Below are 20,022 nucleotides of genomic sequence, written 5' to 3' on the forward strand. Positions count from 1 at the left end.
ATACATAAGCAGCAGTCTGTGCCTGCTCTGACTGCTGACTCCCCAGTGCTTGCTCAGCTACTGAACACTCCGCTCTGACAAAAGGCACCATTTACCGAAGTAGCGACTAACCTCCTTTTCATAATTGCTCACTCAGTTTTTAAAAGCACCTTCCTCTCCCTTACAGTTACAGAATGATTTCAAAAGCATGAACCCATTAAACATTTTCCTCAGTCTGCCCTCAACAATAGCCTCAAGAGATAAAAATTCTCATTTGTTTCAACAGAGGCCCTATTGATCCCACTGCCACAGAACAGGACTATTTTCTCCTCGTGCTGCTTCAGAACAGAGTATTCCGTCATGGAGCTACACGTTTATTTCCTTCCCCATCTCTTTACAGAAGCTGTGTAGCCGTGGTTTCTCACACCACACCACCCCTCTCTATCCCAGCAGAGAGCTTTCAGCAGTCAAGATGCAGGTAAGTCTACTCCACACAAATACACAGGACAGTTAATGCAAAAAAGCTATGGGTGGGCTTTAATCTGCTGCCATTCACATCCAGATTGGAGGGGGGCAATACCAAAATCTCTTCACTATCATAAAATTCTATTTCACACTACCCACTAAGAACATTCAAGGCTCCAGGAGCCAGCTGGAGATGAACTACCCATCTTACAGAAGCCACCCACTGCATCACAAACACTTACGGTTCTTTAGAGAAGGTCAGAAGACTTATTACTGGCAATTGTGCAGATGTAAACATCTCCAGGCGTGATGCTTGGCTGTCACTGCAAAGCTGACAAGTTTTATTAGAATTGGGGAATACTGACTGCATTCTGTCCCTTGAATGTCAACGATCTGATCCTTTAAGTCAAGTCGAGCGCGATTGCCACCTCCAGTGATGCGGTCAGCAGATGAATTCATGGCAGGGCTATAGAAGCTGAAGAAGGGCTGTTGAGGAAAGTCAGTACTACTTAACGCAACCGGTTGTAACTAAAGGCATCCTTTACTCAACCTCTTGTACACATCAAAGACTGGGAGTGCCCAGTCCTTACAAATCAGTCAGGCCTGTCGTTTTCCAGGAAGCAAGACGCAACATTCAGGTTCTGCAAGCACCAAAACCCACATCTTCTGATAGACCTCTGACTCTTCAAAGAAAAGGGATGTTGGTTTTAGGCAAGATCACAGCCACGTCTTTCCTTTTACCTCCACAGACACCTGTGAGGTGCCCTGCACTTTTTTTACCCAGAAACCTCTAAAAATAACACAAACAAGCTGTGCTCAGCAGAAAACCACAGGTGAGATCTTGAGTTTCTACACACAAGCTCACCACTATTCACAGATTACACTCTCTTCTTCACACCTCCCAAACACAACTAGTTGGCTCAGTTAAAGGCATATGATGGCAAGCTAAGCAAGCAGATACACCTACTGCTGCAGAAAACCAAACCACTGACAGGATTCAAACTGCACTCCGCTTGTAATTCTCTCTTCACCTAGAATTAACAAAAAGTAACTCGATTCCTCCAAGCACAAGAGGACTTATGGTTTAGGTTTCAAATACTTCCAACACCATCACTGCTTTCATTTTTACTGCTCCATCATTTTGTGATGAACTCAAGTTCACCACCGATGCTGAATTTCACGATTAAGTGCTACCTCTCCCCCTCTCATTGTCATCAATATTTGAAGGACTTTGTATCCTTCCTTATCAAGAAGAGATATTATTCTCCTCCATTTAATTTCTTGCTAGTGTGAAACATTACATTGGACACCCACTTTCTACTCCTGATCCATCCAGAAGTATTTACTCATCACTCTCCATGACAAGCTAACAGAAAACTAAGAAAGGGATATTGCAGGGAGACAGAGGGGGAAGCCTGCCTTGAATTAAAACCACAAGGAAGGTATGTGATGGGCACTTCTTGACTGAACTGCTTGCAGAAGAGCAAACAAACTAAGCAGAAAGATCAACAACCACCACTCAGAAGAGATCTCCCTGCTGAGAGACGCTGAGTGGGCTTTACAGACCTTGACATTGAAGAGCAAGAGCTATTACTAGTTCCTACAAACACCAAGCAAGTTCTGAGGACTGTGGGTTTATAGGGAAAGCATAGGGTATCACTGCAGGTGTTTAAATCTGCATCCCACCTCCAGGTGCAGTTTCACCAGGCAGATAAACCACTGCAAAACCAAAACCAATGCTGATCCTAATTTGGCCTCTAAAAGACTTAGCTATCCAATGAAACTTAAAGGGTACTTGAGCAAACCCTAACTTTGGTGAAGTTTCACATTCTTTCTGATATATACTTTCCCTATTGCAAGGTAAGAGGTGAGCAGAACAACACAAGAAGCAGAAGTGGAGAAACTTACACAACAGAAGCAATTTCTCACAGCATCCAATTCAACCCTGTCATCACATTACAATAAGCTAAAACACAAGAGTGAGTGATCTTCTGTGCATCTCAGAAACCTTGAACCTTTGAGTATCTACCTGGAGACAAAGCTGCAAACACACACATACATACAAGACAGCCAAACAATGTATCAGAAGAGAAAGGATTGCGCTTTCAGTCATCTCAGCATGCCTTTGTTCATGCCTGGGGTTGACAGCTTGAGTACTCAGTTTGCTACAGCATGTTCTAAAAATAATAATAATAATTAAAATCAGTTTTCTAACACTTAGGTCATTATGGAGCAGTCCTGAAACATTTCCCACTGATTTCATTTCCAGTGCAATAAGGACTACAGACAGACAGCAGAATTTAGCAGACTAAGTGTTTTACAGAGCTTACAGTTGGATCTAAAAACATCTTCAGTGATCCTCCCACTCCACTTTAGTTATCACGCTGCTCACTAAAAAGAGATTCTATTAAGTACTGTGACATTTCAGCTTCTTTGATAGTAAGGAAAGAGCATTTAGTGAATCCACGTCATAAATACAAGCTATAGATGCGAGATATTTGGGTATGGGTTAAGCTAATTCCAAGAGCTACGTAAAGCTGCTTAGTCTCAGAAGCCCACAGTGACAAAATAAGAACTCTCCACGATGCTGCTACCACCTTACTACTTCTTGAGACAGACTACCTGTACACCCTGCCAAAGGAGCCACATCATCTTCTATAGCAGGCGGCTCACTGTCCTACTGAATTCATCTCTTTCCAGTCCTGGCAGAATATTCTGACAGCCTCATAAATCTCCTCTTAACCTCTCTACTTCTCTAATCCTCAGAAGTATAGGAACTTTTTTTTCCAGGATCCCGAACAGTTTCAGTGGTACATAACTCACACTTGAGAGCTGACATATGGTTCAAACAAGCATCAGATTGTTGCATGGTTTTCATACCAGCCCTCATAATCCCCGGGTTCCTAACATCTGCCTTTCATTTGTGACATAATTACACGTTTATTTTCCATTTTACTAGTTTTAACTTCATATACTGTTTACTTCATCGCGGGTACGGTTTTGCTGCAGCCAAGGGACATCACGCTACAAACATGTTTCACTTGAGCTTTAAAGTTCTGCACTTTTCTTGCTCACAGATGCACCTATGTATAGAAAGAGATTGTTAATACAGTTTCTTCCATGAAACTACAAACTTAATGCTTCATGAAAGCCTAGTAGGAAAGTTACAGAAGCTTGACTCGTTCTTCTATAAAATAACCTATAAACAACTGCGAAGGCTTTATAAAGTATGCTAGAAGGTGAAGGGGAGGAAGGGGTATCAATATTTAATCTCCTGCTAAAACTGTAGCATCAAAGCTGCATCAGGGTGGCATAATGCAGCAGCTGGCTCCATTTTCGTGTTGTTACATGAAGAAACCAGATTTTTTCCTTTGCACTACGTATTAAATAGTACATATTTTGGAATCTCAGAAAATCATCTCTAAGCCTTGATCATTGAAAAAATACCATGTAGCAGGCTAGATATGCATGAAATACCAAATTTAAAGACAGATAATGTTAACTTCTTGATAGTGCCTTCCCATATATACCTCAAGCTCACTACATCTGGAAAACAGAGTGACCAATGTAACTAATATGCCTAACTTAAAGCACGCTCACATTCTTCATATTTGAGCAAAGGAAGTTCAGGCTTTCTATCCACACAGACTCCTTTGCTGAGCAAATTGCCACCATGTGGTGACTAGCTAGCATGTATATATTGCCTAGCTGTAAGAACATTAAGAAAAACCAATAAGTTATGTTTCAAAACACAGCGATGCATTCATCAGAAGTTCTGCAATGAAAATCTGGCTTTGCAGATTGCCACAGACAGGAATTGTTTTCACAGTTCAAAGCAGAACACTAGCAATGGTCACTGCTTCCTACGTTTTCAAATTAAGCTCACACACATCTCACTCAATACGTGACCTCTAGAGAGAGTCGCATAACGCAAAGTCTTTCTGTAAACTGGGTTAGCTAGGCACATGTTTACACTGACAACATAATGCAGCCATCATTATGGGGCAGAAGGGAAGCTGGACGACAACGCATTGGACATATTGCTAACAGGATACACTCTTGGCAACCACCAAGCAATTAAGATTAGAATTCTTAATCATCTCAAACATCTCCAAATTTGAGAGGAGTGTATGAGCATGCGGAAGAGTTATGGCAACGTCAAGCTTCAGTCATCACCAGTTTGAAATAGCGAGCTTCCCATCAGCATTGCGCAACCTTGGCGCAAGCCTGCTATGATGCGCCAATGCAGATCTACGCGCATAGAGACAGATCTTCCTCTTCCCCCAGCCCACACCGATTCAAGGAACTTCAAGGGGAGTGTTAAAAATGGGAGAGCAAAGCACTTTTTTAGAGGACCTATAGAGCAGAACACACTGAAACTGGGTTTGCTGTACCCAAACCATGTTACTCTACACAGAAGTCACCCCATGGATTGCTTTTTTAAATAACAGGTCATGCTTCCATGGTATATCCAGGCATAATCAGACAACATAGGAGTCTGCCATCGTCTCCTATACTTGTTTTTTCCTTCTTGTAGATAAAATACATGCAACTGCATGCTTAAAGTTCTACAACCTGCCTGGTATCCATTAAAGCTAAGCAGATGTCTACTCAAACTGTAACATCATTGTTTGTAAAGCATATAGGAACTGTTTGTATCAGCACAGAAGAGATGCCATTTACTGCTACTGCTCTAGGATGAACCAGGACGCTAAACAATGAAAGGCATTCAAGCAGAGCAAAACTTCCTAATGGATTTTGATAGCAGCAGAGAGGCACCCACTGTATTCTTCATTAGTGCTGCAATGGATTTCACAGTTCATTCTAAACAGATCGGGATGCATACGATCATATGAGCATTGTATTTCAACACATTATTTATCTAAGTACAGGATTCGAAACCTTTCCTATATTGATTAACTGACCAATACAGCAAGGATTTACAAATCCACTATAATAGAAGCTATCCTCCCCAGAACCTGCTCATCAGTTCCTTATGCTCATTTGTGCCCTCAATGCTTTAAGAGGTTGTCCATTCCTTAATAAGACTTGCCTGTCACATCATGAGAGCATCATCCACAAAGTAACAGCACAGAAACACTGAAAAAGGCTGCTCTTCCACTGAAGATTTCTCAACAACTGAACATCACTTTAATAAAAAAGACAATTACTAAAGCATAAAGCTTGGCTTTGTCAGCTAGTGGAGATTTTATAACTCAAATGCTTGCATTTTACATGTCTGCCATTACTAGCAAATTAAAGCTACGAACAACTGCTGCGTAGGCAACAAATAATTCTCCTAACATGCCAACAATCGCTTTAATCTCTTCCACTTAACAACTCATGAACCTTTTATGAACATAATCTTCTAGAAGGTAACTGGTAATGCAAGATAATCCCAGGCCACGTTTAATTAAAACTACAAACTACACATAGCTCCATGCTTACCAACTCTTCCATGCTGAAAAAACAAGAGTGGCCATTATTAATGGCTCTGTTCATCTAGCAAACCAAAGTGCACAGAAACGACCTAAAGCAGCAATCCACAGACCGTTTCACACTGAAAAAAAAGAGATTTCACAAATTATAACTTGCCATAGCATAAGCATTATAAAAAAAAAAAATCCCTATTTTAAACAGCTGAACAGAATCACACTTGCAGTTAAAGATCCTACTCTTAAAGAAAATCCAGTACAAGATTATTACTTGTTACAGACTACAGCAAGGTAATCTAAAATAAAAAAGGCCATTTTCCTTCAAGGAACATAGAATTTGAGTCACTTGGCTGTCAGGTGGAAGCCAACACAGATTTGAGTTTTGAATGCCAAAAGCCTTGTTTGACTGGACATAAAATACATTTGCTATTTTTAAACATACCTCATGTAATCATTTAACCAGAGCCCTGTAATTCAAACTGGGGAGCTCTTTTCCCATTAAAGAGCTGAGCAGAAGACGGGTCTGCACAGTTCTGTTTAAGTGTTGGCTTGTTTCCAGAAACACATTTTGCATTCCCCATCTCCCCCAGTAAGCACCTCCACAGCTCTCTCCCCTTATTCTAAACCCACTTAGAAATACTTCAGACTGCCTGAAAGCCTCTAGAAAGCTTTATGTGCTTGCCTTTACCGCAGTCACTGCCTCATACCTATGCCAAGCAATAACCAGCCCACTCAGGTCAACACTGACCACACAAGGGAACTCAACACACTATGCAGGTATCCATCTCTTCCCTACGCTGAACAAGAATAATCAAGCTCAAAGCATTACTCTACCATCTGCTGTGGTGCCAACCATCGTACTTGTCACCAGCACAGAAGCGGCATTGAACTGCATCCCAAACCTGAATCCATTTCTCACCTGCAATATTTCAGCTGTGCAGTTCTGAGCTTTATAGTTATTCAAAGTCTCAAAAGGAATTCTCTTTTAAAAGTAAATATATGTATTATAGCAGCCTTCGAGCTAAAGGGGCCTGCAAGAAAGCTGCAGAGGGTCTTTGGAAAAGAGCCTGTAGGGACAGGCCAAGGGGAATGGCTTTAACCTGCCCGAGGGGAGACCGAGATGAGCTCTTAGGCAGAAGCTCTTCCCTTTGAGGGTGCTGAGGCGCTGGCACAGGGTGCCCAGAGAAGCTGTGGCTGCCCCATCCCTGGCAGTGTTCAAGGCCAGGTTGGACACAGGGGCTTGGAGCAAGCTGCTCTAGTGGAAGGGGTCCATGGCAGGGGGCTGGAACTGGGTGAGCTTTAAGGTCCCTTTGGGCCCAAACCACTCTGTGGTTCTGAACCATCCTGATGCACGCAGCATGAAGTGTAGGTGAGCTGTGACACGCTTCGTGTTGAGAGGCACATTCCCCAAACCAGTCAGGTTTCACATCACCTCCTTTTGGATGAGACTAGGCTGTGATAAAAGGCACTGCTTGGGCACTTCCCACACTGAGAAAATAGCAAGAAATCTCATGTTGGAGGAAAAAAAAGTAAATACATGCACAAGCAAACAAAATTAAACCTTGTAATCTAATGCAGATTTCTTTAAACATGTTTTGGCTGTGACACTTCACTGACAACTAAATGCATAGCAAATATTTTTGCCTCCTACAAGACAGCATCAACATTTTAGAGGCAGCTGAATGAATTACCACTACAGAGGAATGTGGGTTTCCTCAAGCTCAGGATCAGCAAAACAGCAAGACTATCCAAAGCCTTGGTCTTTTCAGGAATATGCTCAACTAATCGTAACAGACACAAGTAATTCAGACGGATATCCAGTCCCTGCAGTAGCAGAGGTTTGGTTTGATACCAGAGTTTAAAGAAATGCATAAAGCTGCACTGTGCTATAGAGACAACACAACCCACCCTGACAGCCAATTTATCTACACACCAAATTCATAGCTAAGCAAGTCACTAGGGCAAGCACATCAGCCACGTACCATGCTCTGCAAGTTCTTCCTGACAAACATTTAACATCTGCAGCCTTCTGAAACAGAAGACATTTTTCCACAGCTACAGAAGTCAGCCTGGGCTATGGATGACTGGCCCCCAAAGTCCTATTTCTGCAAGCAGGAACTGATGAGCTGAGAACTGTTAACATCAAGGAACTAAGCAGGCAACAGTCTCAAAGGGATGCTGAAGTGATGCTGCCCAAATAGGTTCTTCCCACATAGAAATCCACTGCTTTCAAAATGTAAAATACTTCTTTTCACTGAAGCATTTGCCTTAACTTAAAACACTGAAGACAGGGCTCTGCTGCTGCAGTGAAGCACTACTTATAAGGTACGTTTTAAGTCTTTCTGTACTGTCATAGTGTGGAAAATAAATGCATTGGGATTGCCTTTTCTCTAAAGAAGACCTAAAAAACTAGCAGAGGAAAAATAAAATGCCATTCAACAACCATGCACACTCATACACATGCCTAAGTACTTGCAGAGAGGAAGGAAACCCTCTTCCCCCCCGACATGCTCCACAATAGCTGTTAGTATGATGTCAAGTTCTATTTTACAGCTTAAAGAATACTTTGGTTTTACTCGTGACACCAGCTCACTACAGCCACCACCTCTTCACCTCCTCTAGAGCAGACAGAAAGGCTCTATGTATACACATAACAAGCTCAAAACCATACCCAGCCAGGCAGAGAACAGACCTGGTTGGACTGCAAACAAACTTCAGATCACAGAAGGAGCAGTGTTTTTCTGCACTACAAGTATTAATCTCTTCTGCCTTATTGCCTTCTCTGGAACCTGCCCTTCCTCTCACCTGGAGGCAGGAGGGAAGCAAGCTAGAGAGGAATACAAATTGCGTTCTTCACACACCCACTGACCCACGGGCTGCTTTGAGAGAACCTTATTTAAATGAGGTTTAAATCCTGTTCCTACTGAACAGATTCTAAAGCACTTTTTTATTAAAAGCAAACATGTACATAGGAAATAACCTCCTGGCTTTCCTGAGCTGACTAATGGGTGACACCACCTCCTTCCACCTTTGAAGGCTCATTCAACATTTATAGCTTCACCCTTGTGCACCTGAAAGCAAAATCCCAATTTCATTCACTTTAAGGAGGTAGAAAATGTTACTTGGAATGTATTCCCAGTATTGATTCAGAGCTGCTCTCTGAATGAGCAATTACTCAATTAGTAACAGGAGGGAGACCAAGTCTAGGAGCTCTCCATTAGTAATACCTAGAGACATCCTGCTATTACACAGCACAAAGGCATATATTTTCTGCTAAGAGCACAAGCAGTAAACGAGGGAGGAAGAAGTTACAGGAATTCCTACAAAGCTTAAAGGCAATCTTGATTGAGGACAAAAACTGTAGCATAAACCAGTCCCGAGAACCATGGAAAATACCAAGGTAGACACTTGTTTTCAGAAGAAAACGCAATACGACTCAAATTTGGCAGCCAACAGGCATTTAACAAACAATAAGAATAATTTCCTTTCAGCACTGGAGAACCAAGTGTTTTCTAACAGCTGCTGTTACCAGAAGACGCGGATGTACTTGGATGGGAACAAATAATATCAAATAGCTATTGATGATACATCAAGACACAAAATAACAAATGCAAAGATACAACTGAGAGTTGCCATCAGTTACACTTTGAAGTGAAGAGCAACTATGTCTTAAATGGAAAGATACAGCAGAAGGTGATGATCTACAGTCACATGGAACAGGGCTCACTGGTGCCTCGACAACAAGTACACAACCTAAAGTTTATCAACCTCCAGACATCAATACAGGGGAGAACAACACATCACCAGGACTATATCCATGCTTTTAAAGCACACCTTGCCTCCTTGGTACATTCCAAAAGGGGGGGGAATTGTAACAGGGTAAAATAGCAAAAGATCTTCATTCTTCATGGGAGGAAAAAGGTACAAGTAACCACAAGAAACTGAAAAGAGAGATTCTCAAATTAGGTATTTTTAATGTAGCAATTTCATAACCAGAAGAGACTCATGAGTTCACCACTGTTCCTGTAACCCACTGCTGAGCATAAACTGCCACTGGAACGTGTTTAAAATCCCCCCACATTTCAGCATCCTTTTATAGCTCACTGGTCCTCTATAGCAAACAATTAGAAAGAAAGCTAAAGCACGGATTTACATGGTTTTGAGCTATCAAGTTCCCTCTGCATTGGGGGGTGGCCAAGATCCTAGATGTGAGAGTATTTTGTGTTGGTTTTAAAGCATTAACCAGCTATTACACGATCACTGCAAAGAGGAACATGTAATGTGTAACTAAGTTAACATCCACTTTCAGATTAGCAAAGTAAACAGATAGGAACAATTAGCATTTTCATACTGCTGAACATCTATCTAACTTCCTGATAACAATGATAAAGTATCATCACAGCTTCCATTAGCACAAAAAACACAACTGAAGGAGTTGTTCAGCCCAAGGTCACACAACAAGCTGTGCTTTCTGAAGTGCCTACAGCAACATCCAAATTTTATGATCTCAACACCTAAATTCTCATGGTGAATTAACAACATGCCATGTTCCCACTCTCTCCTGTTGGCTCTTTGCACCACGAGCCTTTATCATCTTCAGGAATTGAATATATGAGCCACCATCTTTGGGATTTAATATAGGAAACATGTTTAATTCCAAACAATGTCACAAACAAGAGGCGTCATTCATTAATAATCCTTCCCAGCCTTTGTTTCTATTCAACAATATCTAACACGTGCATTAGGGCCTCCGAAAAGTTCCAGCAAGGAGAAGTGTGAGTATCACTTACGAGGACTCAGAAGACTTCAGCAAACATACACTAAAGTAATTACTCTCCACATCTCACTAAACTTGTACTTTGGGACAGAAGCGATGGAAGCAGTTATTTGATGAATAATTAGTGTAGAGAAAAGAGCATTAATTGAAGCAAGCCTGCACGGAGAGAAGCGCCATACAATGAGAACACAAGCGGAGGCAGTTTCTTTTCTCATATGTTACAGACACGGAGAGAGAGGCATGCAGTTAGACAATAAAATCCAACAATAAAAGACTAAGTCTATTCAACATGAAGAGAAGCAGGAAATAAGAATCGAATTACTTTTTCCAAGCAGAAGAATGAGCAGATATGCTGTTTACAGAGCTCTGTTTAACAAAGCCAGCCCTGGAAGGTAAGCCGCAATAGTGACTGAGACTCGTGGAAAAAGAATCATATCCTCAAACACATTCATCACCAAAGGGAGAGTAATAGCAGGTAGAATCCTGAACTCTACACTAGGGAAACAGGCATCACTGAGAAAAATGTAAGTGCAGAGAAACACAGTGAATACGTTACAAGCCACATGCATTTCTACTGACCTGCTAAAGGACATGCGAGATAGAGCGAGATGTCACTGATAATTCTAGCACCCCCCTATGAACAGGACAATAAAAAGATGTGCTTCACTATCTTTCCACTTCCTGCACTCCTACAGCACCTCAAAACTCAGATGAAGACATTTAAACTGCACCCAGGACTGTCCCAGCAGGTCAGAAGAGAACTTGGCTTCTGCCTAAGTTCTCTTTCAAGAGCATATGGTAACAGTCAACTTGGGCCTTCTCTAATCCAAATATTATTCAGACTTTCATCCAGAAGCACACATTGCAACCTCTCCCCCAACACCAAGAGACTGCCTACCACAGAAAAGCCCTAAATCCATATTCCCTTTATTCAGACATACAGCTGGTTTATTTGCATCTGCCTTAGGAGCAATACTTGCATTACCACGCTCCATCAACATTTCTTCACAAGCATGCAGCTTCGAGTTATCCATGTTTGCCTTTTCACTCAATTCCCTTGATTTAAAGCCTAGCCTCTGAAACAATACCCACCCCCAGCTCTGGCCTGCCAACACAAGAGCAGCCTTAAACAGTTTTTCTACTGTTATCATCTGAAAGCCTCCCATGGCTTCTGCTCTAAGTTCAGCTGAACTGCACATCAGGGTATATAACATCTAGCATGGAAACTGAGTCACCGAAAGCACTAACATACCCATTTCAATTCTGTTCCTAGTAACAGCAAATAAACTTGTGTGTGATAATAAACCTATAGTCGAAGTCTTACAACTCAAATACAGCAGAGATTGAATGCACAGCCCTAACCAGTCTAAAGGTAAGCCGGTTTATTTCCTGATGACTTACCAGCTGGGCACTTGACTCACAGAAATCTAAGTGTACAGACACCTTTAAGTTCATTTTCTCATTGGGTGAAGTTGCTCATCTTAAAGGTTCACGTTAGAAGGCAAGTAGCATAATTCAGTGGTTTAAGGAGCAGTCAGAGGCAGGTCTATTAAGTTTTGTGAAAATGAATGACCTTGGAGACATAAATTACATTGCCTGCATCTCACTCCCAGTTTGTAAAAATGAGGATTAAGTGGTTTAAGTCTCCTGCACTGACCTCATTAGAAGATCTCTAATGGAGACATTGCATTCCTTTCTCTACTTGATGTACCACCTTGGCACAAAGATATTTGGTACCCAGAGGACACATTCAACTATTGTTAAATCATGATTGTTTTGTTCACCTAAAGAACCTGTGTCTTTCCCAATTTTAAATGTACTAAGAACAAGGAGCAAAGCAAAGCTTTCACTGCAGAATCCAGTCAGATACTGGGCCTTAAGCAGGTAAATTTTAAGCAACTTCATTAATATAAATTGGTGCTTCTCCTTCCACACTTGGAGATTCCTTTTGTACTTCTGCATTCATACTGCAGTTCTGGGTCATACTGAAGTATGATCACGTGAAGCTGATGCACCTGAACAAGAGGTGAAGTACAAAGCTATTGCAGACAGGGATTGGGAAACAAGAAGCATTATAAAGGGACACGGGTAGAATTCCAAGAGACGGGTTAAGCTGGTTTTGACAGTGGAGGACACGTTTAAGAGAAAAGCAGCTGCCTTCAAGTCAAACCTTTCCAAGCTCAGAGCCACTCTTCGATTACAAGGATAGAAAAAAGCACTTGATGTGTGTCCCCAACCTGTCACCATGAAGCATTTGCTCTGAAGAACCATCCCACACACCAAGTCTCTTTCCTAATTCAAAGCAAACCTGAAAGTCCCAATTGCCTGGGCACCATGATTTTTAGCAGGTATAATGCCGTGGACTTACAACACCTTTCATGTTAACACGTGTGAGTGAATGAAGACTCCTAAATCAAGGAAAAGATAAAGTGGCATTTTGGCACCAACACCATGTGTTCTAGTCCTTTGAGGTTGTTGGTATCAGCAGGTTACTGTCACACACTTGTTTAAGAAGATTCATAATCCTTAGCTATGTATTTAATAACTTTGCTATTTAGGGGACCAGCAGCTTTGTGCTAACATCCCATAGATTATTACTAACAGAACTTGCCATTTTTCTTTAAACCAGGAAATAAACTGGTTGCCAGAATGGTAGCCTTTGACCAAACCCATCATATTCTGTTTTAATTCTCTATTCTACCACACCGATACACTCAAGTCTAGACCACACTGCTTTACATAGCAATGCAACCACATCACCCTTAATGCTCAGGTTTAAAACAATCTTAGGAGCTGCCCCTTGACCACAGGGATTTCAGTAGCTGTACAGGAAAGACCTATCTCCGGCATCATAAGTCTGACTCAATGCCTTTAGCTGCAACTCCAATGCTCAAAGTCTTCTATTCCCTACACATTCCAGCTCTCCCAGCATCTACATATGCTTTGAACTATTTCTCACTTCAAGGAAACTTAAACCCTCTCTTCACTAGAGGTGCTACTGCCAACATTACAAGTATCTTCTGCTTAAATTTAAGATACTAGCTAAAAAAAACCCCAGACAATGTGTCAATTTATGGTTGGTTATGGAATGAGTAATACCACACAGACTGCTGACTCAGGATATAAATGCACAGATGAGGTCTCATGAGTCACAGTCACTCTGTGTTAAGTGCTCAGAGCCACTTAGTCAAGGATAGAAGTGAAGAGGCTTGCTTGAAGTCACCTATCCTTCAGGGGAAGAAAATCAGCATCTCTCACATATGCTGTCACTGAGAGTGAACACCTGCTGCGCATCTAATATTAAGTTACACAGCAACTTATCCGACACTAACTCATTAATGTGCCCCTACCTCCTATTAGGCATAAATTTCTTATATATATAAGTTATGTGTATGATGTGCATGATGAACAATCCAGGAAGACTCCTCCATCCATTCCCCTACACACATTCCACCTATCATGATTCCATATACAGAAATCTGACCGTAGGAGCAAGAGTTTAATATACAACATCTGCCTAAGAAGTTAATACATACCATTCGCAAGATATCTGAGATCAAATAAAGATCTGTTAGCTTTTAGTTCCCTAAAATGAATCAGGCTTACTCCAGATTCATTGGTTGGATAATTGGTATGAACACACACCAAGAGCCACATCAAACCAAACCTTCGCTCTCTAAATCCTTTTCAGGGATTTCTCATTGGTAAGAAATTCTGCTCCATAATGGCTTTGTTCATTTTTAGCATCACAGATTAACAAGAATGTCCGTCCTATGTGTTTTAGCTAACAGCCGTATGAAACGCCTGTACCCAGACCAGCCAGTTACCAAGATTGATTCCAAACAGCTCCAAAAAAAAGGAGGGAAAATCTGTAGGATGATGGGCCGAGTGCCTCAGAACTTGTCTGTTTCCACCCCGAAACAGCTGGCCATATGAAAAAGATGAACATAAAGGAGAAATTGCTCATCACACAGACAAGTATTTATTAGTGCTAGATGACAGAACTTCCTTTCTTCCTCTTTAACCTCATTTCTTAAAGGGAAAACCTCCCCCTGTTCACCCCACTTCCCCTTCTCCCCCCTCCCTGTTGCCTTATCCTCTCATTTCACGCCAGTAAGTTCTGGTGCGTAATGGATTTCAAACAAGCCTGACATGACAGTCACGTCGGCTAGAACCAACGTTCCTGAGAGTTTTGTGCAAACCAGCAGATGGATAGGAAAAAGCTCTCTAATTAATTACATCCCCACTAAGGCAGGGCCAGACAGAAACCAGCATTTTAAGCTTTGCTTGGCAGCCAGTTAGTCCGTAGGCGCATCCATGCTACTTGCCCATTCAAACGTTATAAAGGACAGGGGGGAAAGAGGAATTAACTGGCAATGGGGATGGAGGGAGCAAACTTCAGGGCTGAGCAGCTCTTGTCTCCTCAAAACAGCTACTACAATATAAGCTTAGTTAGTCATAAAAATACATACACACTACAACCTCCCCTGCATGCATGAGAAAAGAACAGGTAATGGTATAAAGCAGAAATCCTGTTACGTATTTGAAACAGGCCGGAATTGCTTCTCAGTATCAGGGATTGATAACACCGTGGTAACAATATTGTTTTTAAATCTAGCCAAGGAGATTAAACACACAGATTACCTGAGACCTCAGAATTAATGAGCACTCATTTTCTTCCACTTACCTCGCATCTTAAGTGAGCTAGACGCTCATTTGTGCTCTGTAGGAAGAACAAAAGACAACCTATGTGTTCAAAGAATTACCCCTTTTTCACCAAGTCAATCATAAACATTTACTTATTAATCTATCAAACCTATGCAATACCCAAACTGATCTATGTTTTCAGGGTTGCACTTTGAACAGTATTAAGATGCCAAATACAAATGCAATCCTTTATGCCTAGAACTGAAACACCCGCTGCTGTGATACAGCGCATTTCATACACACGTTACTAAGAATTTCACAAGAAAAGGCCATCACGATCCCCATGAGGCACAGAGGGAACACTGATGCTTGTATCCAAGCTAGTTTTACTTTTCTCTAGGTCAATGTACTATTCTGGATGCTCGGGGAACTAAACACACATTCATATTAAACAAAATGATAAAAAACACACCCTGACACCTATTAAAACAGAAATAGTCAGCTAATATTTCATTCAGTTTGGGGGTTTTCAGTCATTTCGAGTCAGTCCTTGCCCCAGCAGACTTTTAAATCAACAGGAGCCAGCGCAGCATTCATATCTTGTTTGCTCCTTTGTTCATACATCAGCCTCTCTGAAAAGAGCAGTTGGGCACAGCTACCAACATTATAAAAGCTTGTGCAAAATGCTGCTGGCAAACCAACACAGAGAGCACAATACTGCGTTGTAGATCCTGCTCCTTAACACCTCCTATCGCTCTAAGAAGTGGCGAGGTTTTCTTCCTAGCAACTTGCTGGAAACACCATTTCCAAAGCGCATCTAATCACACTCACCTCCTTTTGATACCTTCCACATCACCAACGCAATTTTCACATGCCATTTCCCTATTGCAGTAAAGCAACTTCACAGCAGCAGAGCACAAGCTTCATTTCAAACAGCTTTAAAAGAGCACACTAAACAAACAGGTTGCAAATCAATAGGTGGGTCTGTTCTGTTTTGGTTACAAGATAGGTCTGTCTTAAAATACGCCTGTTTTAAGCCTATTGACTGAAATTTACACTCTGAGCTCAACTCAGGTCCTATGCAGCCCTTTAAGTCAAGCAGGATGATTTGTTTAGACTTCACGCAATTGAAACAGCTGTCATATATCTCAATAGGAAAACCAGAGGGAAACATAGCTGAAGCTCAAATACAGTCTAACCAGGACACCATTTCCATACGAGAATGTTACAGAGTTGTGGATTGGGGTTCTTTTAATAGTTCACTCCAATCCTGACCACCCCTTGTAAATTTATATAGTTGCTCCCTCATTTCAGTCTCACAGAGTAACTAATTGTTTTCCTATTGTCATTATTTTTTAAGCTGGAAATTAACTACAAGCCAAGTACTGTGTTCATATGCCAACAGCACCGAGTGTAACGTATTACCGAAGCTTACAGCACCCTTAAATACGGCACGTAATGAAATCAAAGCTACCCTCAGGCAATCTTAATGTACCAACAGCTCTGCTGAGAGGATAACACAGGTTCTGCTGTGCCATTACACTGCCAGCAACACAGACTTGAAAAATTCTATATGCTCATAGCACGCTTTCCCCCCCCTCCCAAAAGTGAAATCACTTCTTTATGGGCAAAACAACCACTCGGTATGGTTAGGAAAGAGAGATGCATTTTGCAGCTATGATAGTAAATTTACAAATAGTGTGTTATTAAAGAAGTCATTTATTAGACTGCAACATCAGAATGCCGTCTTTCTCACCTCAGCTGCAATCAGCATTAAGAATTACACACACCATATCCCTGCACGTTCCTGAATGGTGTGGATTATTAGCCTTTTGCTGCCGCAGCACTGGATCCATATCCACAACTCCAGGATGGAGTTGTGCACATACAAAACCCCCATGAAGGTAAAACAAATCCCTGGATGCAAAGAAATCACTACTTGTTAACCCAGCTATGTAATTACTGTTTCAGGAAGGTTTGTCTCTCCCAGCTCTGCTTCCCTTTTATGCCCAACAAATGCTTCCCATTTTGCAGAGGGATATCAAGAGCTTTGTCCAGATGGAGTTATCCCTTTCTCTGGCACTCTGTAGTACAAATTCACAGGAATCATGAAGCCACAGAGAGGCAGCATAAGCATTTCACTGTACTTCTCTGCAAACTCGCATCTTTGCATTCATGCAGACAATAGCCTACAATAACGTTAAAATTACCACTGGCCACACCAAAACCACACCAGTGGTAGAAAGATAAACGAAGTCCTCAGTCCAGAGGCAATCATCACATTTTGTTCAGATAAGGGCACTGAAGTCATTTATGCCAATTAGATACTCAAGTATGCTGAAGAGTCAAAACCAAAGCTTGGAGGCCTCACAATTGAACTCTGGTAGTCACTGCTGCCTGTTTTCCAAAGGGTCTAGCACAGTGGGAGCTTCTCCACAACACCCACATTATTTTTTACCCCCTTCTGTAAACCTCCGTCTCCCCAGCCAGCTGAAGTTATCAGGGAGCTGAGATTTTACCATCCCTCAGCAACCCCTCGTGCAGCTTCCAGAGCTTCATCACACGCTATAGTAGTCATCCTGCAAGGAGCAGGGAGTTGGACTCGATGATCCTTTTGGGTCCCTTCCACTTCAAGATATACTGTGATTCTACAATTGGTTTAGGGTTGGTTTGGGGTTTTTTTTGCTTTAGATGCTGCTATATAAACAGAAACATTAAACAATCCTCAAGAAAAAAAATCATATATACACCAAAACAGACCTCTGCACACTTCCTTTTATATTTGCCATCCCAATGCATTTATCTGAATGAAGTGCTCTCCTTTGACAGTAGCTCTCCTGCACACATGCCTCCAGACCAAACATCCCAAAGCCAATACACATATCTGAAGCGTAGTAATCCTTATTTCAAGCCAGCTGGGGGTTTCATTTTGGGGGGGGAAAGGTAGAACATGAAAGAAAGTTGAGAGGGGTTCAAGAGAGTGTACTTCCAAGGCTCACCTCATGTGCTCCCTCTCTCTTTACACATCCACTCACAGACAGAGAAAGCAGCAGAGCCAGCACTGGGAGGGGAGGAGAAAGAACATACACAATGTTTTGGCGCCCTTTAGCTTCTCATTTACTATTTCACTTAGGGTTTTTTTGCGAGGTTACCAAAAGGTCATTCTGGGGATGGTGGAAAGAGGTGGAAAATGCTTCCCATTCCCCATCTTTCACTTCTCAAAGGATAGCGTGTTTGAGTGAGAGCACAGTCCCAAACACAGCGGAGTGTACGGCAAAGAACAATGAGCTCCCAAGCCTGGGCATTGTGTGCATCTACCTCCTCCTCTTCCCCCCAGACCTCCGAACCAACACGCAAACCTCCAAAATCCCTATTCATCCAAACCAGGCCACCGAAATCAACCCCAGTTTCTGGTACAAACTCAAGGGCTAAAACCAAGACGAGATGTATTTACCAGAAGTGCCTTTATTATAGAAATGCTTCCACCCCTCTTAACCACCATGGATTTCTCAATTCTAAGGGAGCAGCATACAAAAAAAACCCAAAATGCTTGCCTGGTAATAGTAGAACTACAAAGAAATATTACACATTGCACATTAAAAGGCAATTTGACACAGCCTTTGACAACCAACAGCTACTTCTTTTGACACCGTGTTCATTTTTATCTGGTTAAATTCCATATTTAACAACAGACACACTATTTGAATCCTGACACTTAAGACTTGTGCTGAGAAAGGATTTCCACTAAATCATGACAGTAAGAACCAGTGACTGAAGCTCCTCATTTCAGCTACACTGGTGCAGAAGCATAATAATGCCTTTGATTTCAGTAGCTGGTCAACGTAACTCAAGGAGTAAACAGACATCAGGCAGTCGCCTGCTGACTGCATACAAACGATGGAGCTGCCAGTCTCCACAGACACTGATGCTTCGAGGAAAAACTCAGGAGAAGAAGTCAGTAAATCAAAATAACTGCAACCAGTATGCAAAAATAAATCCGAGGGATTCACTTCAACAATGAATCACATTGTTTTCTCCCCAGCAATTCCCCGAACAGCCAGTTTGAGCAATGAAGCCTCTAATGTTGTCTGCCTCTTACTACTTTGGTGATTCTGGTCATCTCCTTTTCACGCTTTAGAAAGAGAACAGGGAACAGAACACAATGAAAATAAAGAAGAAAAAAAAGAAGAAACCCCACCCCTCCCTGTGCCACCGACAATTAATTCGCATAAAATCTCCATTTCACCATTCCATACCTACCACACCGGCGGGTAGGTGCCTCTTTCAAACACCGCGCTCCATTTGCACCCCGTGCCCATTGAAGTTCGGTATTCCCCAACCCCACACCTATTCAGGTTAACAAGTTAAACCCTTCTCCATTGAGCATTACCCAGGCAGCACTCTCCAGCAGACACCCAAACACACACACACACCAGCCCCCCGCACGCACCCGCCTCCCCAGGCCAGCGCAGGGATGCGGGGGGCTCAACCCCCGTCCCCCGTCCGCAGGCTCAACCCCTTCCCCCGGCACCGAACCCCCCGAGCGCGGCTCCACCGCGGGAAGGGCAGGGCCTCGCCCCCACGGAGACAACAAAACCGCGGTCAAGCGGCCCCGCTCCGCGCCCTCCTACCTCGGCGGAGCGCTACACCATCCACGGCGGCTCCGTGTCGCTGCCGGGACAAAGCGGCGGCGGGGTGGGAGCGGGGCGGTGGCAGCGG

The 20,022-nt window shown here is 42.4% G+C and overlaps 1 protein-coding gene across 6 annotated transcripts in view; it reads right to left on the reverse strand.

The window, feature by feature from the left end:
- The window catches only part of RERE (arginine-glutamic acid dipeptide repeats), a 222,245-nt gene extending 202,223 nt beyond the window's left edge, over positions 1 to 20,022 (reverse strand). For 4 of the 6 annotated variants that reach the window (XM_062604103.1, XM_062604129.1, XM_062604110.1 and 1 more), the window contains exon 1: positions 19,935 to 20,021. The gene's annotated coding sequence lies outside the window, so the exon portion shown is untranslated. Of the gene's footprint in view, positions 1 to 19,934 lie in introns of all 6 variants that reach the window. The other 2 variants (XM_062604094.1, XM_062604088.1) reach the window with 1 other exon arrangement.

The sequence above is a fragment of the Pezoporus occidentalis genome, unplaced genomic scaffold (assembly GCF_034315485.1).
Source record: "Pezoporus occidentalis ecotype Australia unplaced genomic scaffold, CSIRO_AGI_Poc_V1 ctg119, whole genome shotgun sequence".
Classification (NCBI taxonomy): Eukaryota; Metazoa; Chordata; class Aves; order Psittaciformes; family Psittacidae; genus Pezoporus; species Pezoporus occidentalis.